The sequence below is a fragment of the Aegilops tauschii genome, chromosome 3 (genome assembly GCF_002575655.3).
Source record: "Aegilops tauschii subsp. strangulata cultivar AL8/78 chromosome 3, Aet v6.0, whole genome shotgun sequence".
Taxonomy (NCBI): Eukaryota; Viridiplantae; Streptophyta; class Magnoliopsida; order Poales; family Poaceae; genus Aegilops; species Aegilops tauschii.
Window position 1 is genome coordinate 152,061,469 of NC_053037.3, and position 6,988 is coordinate 152,068,456.

Here is a 6,988-nt window from a genome sequence, read left to right on the forward strand (position 1 = left end):
AAGATCCGATCTAGCGCCAAACGGACGGCGCCTCCGCGTTCAACACACATACAGCCCGGGGACATCTCCTCCTTTTTGATCCAGCAAGGGGAGAGGAGAAGTTGAGGGAGAACTCCAGCAACACGATGGCATGGTGGCAATGGAGCTCGTGGTTCTCCGGCAGAGCTTTGCTAAGCACTACGGAGGAGAGGAGGTGTTGGAGAGGGGAAGGGGCTGCGCCAGGGAAGGGTGCGGCTCCCATGCGCCTCCCCACTATATATAGGGGTGGAGGGGGCTGGTTACTTGCCCTCCAAGTCCATTGGGGCGTTGGCAAAGGTGGGGGAAAGAAATCCCATCATTTCCCTTCCCCACCGATTGTTATCCCCCTTTTTTAGGGATCTTGATCTTATCCCTTCGGGATATGATCTTATTCCTTCTAAGGGGGGATCTTGGTGCACCTTGACCAGGGGTGTGGGGCCTTGCTCCCACTACCCACATTCATGTGGGTCCCGCCATGCAGGTGGGCCCCACTCCGTAGCCTTCTAGAACCTTCCCGGTACAATACCGAAAAATCCCGAACATTTTTCGGTGGCCAAAATAGGACTTCCCATATATAAATCTTTACCTCCGGAACATTCCGGAACTCCTCGTGATGTCCGGGATCTCATCCGGGACTCCGAACAACATTCGGTAACTGCACACTAATTCCCATAAAAACTCTAGCGTCACCGAACATTAAGTGTGTAGACCCTACGGGTTCGGGAATCATGCAAACATTACCGAGACAGCTCTCTAGCCAATAACCAACAGCGGGATCTGGATACCCATGTTGGCTCCCACATGTTCCACGATGATCTCATCGGATGAACCACGATGTCGGGGATTCAATCAATCATGTATACAATTCCCTTTGTCAATCGGTACGTTACTTGCCCGAGATTCGATCGTCGGTATCCCAATACCTCGTTCAATCTCGTTACCGGCAAGTCACTTTACTTGTTTCGTAATGCATGATCCCGCGACTAACTACTTAGTCACATTGAGCTCATTATGATGATGCATTACCGAGTGGGCCCAGAGATACCTCTCCATCATACGGAGTGACAAATCCCAGTCTCGATTCGTGCCAACCCAACAGATACTTTCGGAGATACCTGTAGTGCACCTTTTGTAGCGACCAGACCTCAAATAGTCTGATCTACCGTGCACTAGTCTCATCCCTGGATCAGTAATGCTGACACGCACAGTACTTGGAGGATTTATAACAGAGTAGCAATCACACACTTATTACATCGAGTATCTCAAGAGAGAAATAAGTATGACAAATATGGCTTAAGGCCATCTAAAAACGATAACAGCGGAAGACTTGGAAGATAAGTGAGTCCATCAACTCCAACGGCATCACTGAGTATAAGACCACGACCTAAGGCACCTTACTCGCTGTCTGAAAAGTCTGCAACATGAAACGTTGCAGCCCGAAAACGGGTCAGCACATGGAATATGCTGGCAATGTAACACATAGAGAGTAATGAACATAATAATGCTATACTACATGCATATATGGCTGGTAGAAGGCTCTATGGTTAGAGTTTTGCGAAAAGCCAAATTTTCCCTACTGCAAAGGAATAAATTTTATTTAACTATGATGGTGGTTGTTAAACATTGAGAATGGTTGACAGCATTCTCAATCCCAATTAAGTATCATCATTAACCCAACAAAATTAAGTAACATGATGAGATTCACATGATAATCCAGATACTAGATACTCAAGATGTCCATAACCGGGGACACGGCTAACCATGATTAGTTTATACACTCTGCAGAGGTTTGTGCACTTTTCCCCACAAGACTCGATCGCCTCCGCTTGATTCTCGCACTACATGATGTTTGAGAAACGGATGACCGAGACACAGTCTTTCAGAAGTGTTTGCACCTTACGAATGGGTAGACCGTTACACCTACTTTCCCCTACATCTGCTAGTCTACCACTGTAAGAGTTCACACAACTTAGTCAACTATGCTAGAGCCCATAATAGCTTGTGGCTGCACACGGAAGTTTCTAGCATGAATAATCTCATGATCCCTTTGAACCTGGGTGGCGGTCCAAAAGAAAAACAGGCAATCCTGGAATACCCAGGTACCTCAATCCACCCAGATGTGAGTTTGAGTTGCCACCTTAAGGTTAACCATTAATTAACAATCTCACATCTGTCATGGTAACACTCAAACCCAATCCACGTCTACTAGCATAGCATAGCAATATGAGCGAACGTAGAAGTAACTCCCAAGGGTTTGATTATAAACAGGTGATAGGTACTACCTGAACTACTTCCCAATTCCCACAGTTTAATTAGATCCTAACCATGCAATGTTTGAGGGTTGATCTAATGCAATAAAACGGGGTAGTAAAAGAGGTATGATCAAAGTGTTACTTGCCTTGCTGATGATCCGTGAAACCTAGAGATTCGAAGTAGCAAGCGGCGCACTCCGGGTACTCTATCGCAAACAAACAAGCATACAATAAGCACTCATCTAATGCACAGGTAAAACTCAAATAAAGATCCAACCAGAAAGTTCAACTTAAGAACTCCGGTTTGCAAAAAGAATCAAATCAACGAAGCAACGGAAGTCAAACGGCGAAAGAAACAAGCTTCGTTTACTAATCTGGATCTAAGTCAAATTTTACAGTAGCAAAAACTTGTTTGAGTTGGTTAAACGAAAAGAGAATTTCGAGACGAAACTCTAGGCGCTTGAATCGCCTAATTCCGATAAACGAGCTAAAAGATATACCAGAACGAAAATCTGATCAGAAATCACGATCTGGAATAATCGCGGAAAATCCGACGAAAAAGAAAACTGACGAACAGTTAAAAGAACGGACGTTCGTTAACTGCGACTAATCGGCGAACACGTTCGTTAAAACGAACGGATCGGTCAACGTTCACTAACTAACTAAACCGAAAAAAATAAACCGATCTATGTAAAAAACAATCTAGGGTTTCGAAAAGAAAAAAAATAAACCGAACGGTTTTAAAAAAAAAACGGCACGCGGCGGCGGCTCGGCTATACCTCCGGCGAGGTATTCCGGCGGGCGGGACGGGGCTCCGGCGGGGTCTACGGGTGCGGCGGGGTGCGGGGAGGCGACGGGAGGCGGCGGGGTCGACGGGCGGCGGCTCCTCGCGGCGGCTTCGCGCGTCGGGGCTCCGGCGGCGTCGGGACGGGGCGGGGTGAGGTGAGGGCGGCGGCGGGATGGGGAGTATATATGAGGGGGGGTGCTTCCTTGGGGGAGGGGCAAGGGGCGGCGGCGATGAGCGGGACTCGGGCGGCGGCGGTCTCCAGGTCGGGGACGGCTCGGGCAGCGGGCTGGGCCGCGCGGCTGGGCTTCGGCCCAGTCGGCGCTCGCGCGTTTTTTTAAATAATTTCGCCGAACCAAAAAAAATCGTAGAAAAATAAATAAAAATCAAAAAATGCCAAAACAAATTTTCACCGTCTAATTAAAATAATTAGAACGAGATGAACATTTTCTTGGCCCAAAAATGCAGCTTTGAAAACGTGCAATTTTTCTAATGCAATTAAAATTGCAAATAAAATCCGAATAAAATCAAATATTTGATTTTTATATTTTTCCTCCAATATTTCAATTATTTTGGAGAAGTCATGTTTTCTCCTCTCATTTATTTTAATATGAAATATTTTTCGGAGAGAAAAATAATTAAAACCAAAAATCCTCGTTTCATCATTTGATAAAAATCAAATATGAAAACTGCGAAAAATCCCCAACTCTCTCCGAGGGTCCTTGAGTTGCTTAGGATTTTCGAGGATTTCGCCAAAATGCAATAAAATATGCTATGCAATGATGATCTAATGTATAACATTCCAAATTGAAAATTTGGGATGTTACAAACCTACCTCCTTAAGATGAATCTCGCCCTCGAGATTCGGGTTGGCTAGAAAATAGGTGAGAGTGGTTCTTCCGTAGATCTTCCTCTCGCTCCCAGGTGGCTTCGTCCTCGGTATGGTGACTCTACTGAACTTTGCAAAACTTGATAACCTTGCTGCGGATGACTCGGCTGGCATACTCAAGAATCTTAACTGGTTTCTCCTCATAGGTCAAGTCACTATCCAGCTGAATCGCTTCCAATGGCACCGTATCTCTCAGTGGTATCTCAGACATCCCTGCGTGGCACTTCTTCAACTAGGAAACGTGAAATACATCATGAACTCCTGACAATACTTCAGGCAATTCCAGTTTGTAAGCAACTTCTCCCATACGCTCCAAAATTTTGTATGGTCCTACAAAACGTGGTGCTAACTTTCCTTTAACTCCAAAGCGCTTAACTCCTCGAAGTGGTGATACTCGTAGGTAAACTCTATCTCCGACTTCGTGAACTGTCTCCTTGCATTTAGAATCCGCATAACTCTTCTGCCTGGACTGGGCTACCTTGAGCCTATCGCGAATCAATTTCACCTTCTGCTCTGATTCCTTAATCAAGTCTGGTCCAAACAACTGGCGGTCTCCAACTTCGTTCCACAACAAGGGTGTTCTACACCTCCTTCCGTACAAAGCTTCGATAGGGGCCATCTTCAAACTGGATTGATAACTGTTGTTGTAAGAAAACTCTGCATACGGCAAATTGTCGTCCCAACTAGATCCATAACTAGCGCACAAGCTCTTAGCATATCTTCCAAAATCTGATTGACTCTCTCGGTCTGTCCGTCTGTCTGTGGGTGAAAGGCTGTACTGAACTCTAGCCTGGTACCCAAAGTTTCATGTATCTGATTCCAAAACTTTGAAGTAAACTGGGTTCCTCTATCTGATACAATGGTCCTCGGAACTCCATGCAGACATACGATCCTGGTCATGTATATCTTTGCCAACTTAGCACTGGTGTAAGTGGTCTTCACTGGGATGAAATGAACTACTTTCGTCAAAGGATCGACTACAACCCATATCGAGTCATAGCCTGAACGAGTCCTGGGCAATCCCGTGATAAAATCCATGCCTAGTTTATCCCATTTCCATTCGGGTATCGGCAATGGCTGTAGCAATCCCGCTGGCTTCTGATGCTCTGCCTTCACTCTCTGACATAGATCACAAACTGCTACATACTCTGCAATATCCTTCTTCATTCCGGTCCACCAGAAAGTATCCTTCAAATCCAAATACATCTTGGTATTTCCTGGGTGAACTGAATACGGTGAATCATGGGCCTCTTGCAAGATCAACTTCCTGATCTCCGGATCATTGGGCACATAAACGCGGTCCTCAAACCATAAGGTATCGTGCTCATCCTCACGAAATCCTTTGGCTTTTCCTTTACTCATCCTTTTCTTTATCTCATCAATTTCCTTGTCTGTCTTCTGAGCTTCCTTGATCTTTTCCATCAGGGTAGACTGAATCTCCAACGTTGCTAAATAGCCTCTTGGAACTATCTCCAAACATAGCCCGCGAAGATCCTCGGCTAATAATTTCGGTAACTCTCCGGTCATGAGGGTGTTAACATGGCTCTTGCGGCTCAACGCATCTGCTACTACGTTAGCCTTCCCTGGGTGATAATGCAATCTCATATCATAATCCTTAATGAGCTCCAACCATCTCCTTTTCCTGAGATTCAACTCCTTTTGTGTGAAAATGTACTTCAAACTCTTGTGATCCGTGTACACCTCACAGTGATTTCCGATGAGAAACTCCATGTCTTCAACGCATGTACTACGGCTGCTAACTCCAAATCATGGGTGGCATAATTCTTTTCATGGGGTTTAAGTTGTCGTGAAGCATATGAAACAACTCTTCCCTCCTGCATTAGCACTGCTCCAAGTCCTCGACGTGAAGCGTCGCAATATACTTCATAATCCTTGCGTTGATCTGGCAGAATCAGCACTGGTGATGTAACCAAACGTTTCTTCAACTCTTGGAAACTAGCTTCACATTCCTCAGTCCAATTGAATTTGATGTCCTTCTTTAACAGCTCTGTCATGGGCTTAGCAATCCTCGAGAAATTCTCAATGAACCTCCGGTAGTATCCTGCAAGTCCAAGAAAACTCCGGATTTCTCCAACTGATGCGGGTGATTCCCAGTTTGTCACGGTGTCGACTTTGGTGGGGTCTACTACTATTCCTTCTCTGGATATAACATGTCCGAGGAATCCAACTTCCTTCAACCAAAACTCACATTTGCTGAACTTGGCGTATAACTGATGTTCTCTGAGCTTCTCAAGTACCAAACGCAAGTGTTCCTTATGCTCCTCTTCATTCTTGGAGTAGACTAACATGTCATCAATGAACACTACGACGAACTTATCCAAAAACTCCATAAACACTTTGTTCATCAGGTTCATGAAATAGGCAGGTGCGTTAGTCAGACCAAATGACATAACGGTATACTCATATAGCCCATACCTGGTGGTAAAAGCCGTCTTAGGTATATCCTGCTCTTGAATCTTTAACTGATGGTATCCTGATCGTAGATCGATCTTGGAAAATACCTTAGCTCCTTGTAGTCGGTCAAACAAATCATTGATCATCGGCAGTGGGTACTTATTTTTGATGGTCACTTCATTCAATCCTCGATAATCAACAACCATCCTCAACGATCCATCTTTCTTCTCCACTAGAAGTACAGGTGATCCCCAAGGTGAAGAACTTGGGCAAATATAGCCTTTATCCAGTAACTCCTTAATCTGCTTCTTAATTTCTTCCAAATCCTTAGCGGGCATCCTGTACGGTCTCTTAGATATCGGCCCTGTGCCTGGCAAAAGTTTAATCAAAAACTCTATGTCTCTATCTAGTGGCATGCCTGGCAACTCTTCTGGAAATACATCCGGGTAATCCTTCACCACTAGTACTTCTTCTTGTACAACTCCTGATAAGGAAGTTACTTGAGTCCTCTTCGGCACATGCCGGGATACATACTTAATCCTTCTCCCTTCTGGGGTGGTAAGCAAAATCGTCTTACTGGCGCAATCGATGTTTCCCCCATACATCGATAACCAATCCATGCCTAATATC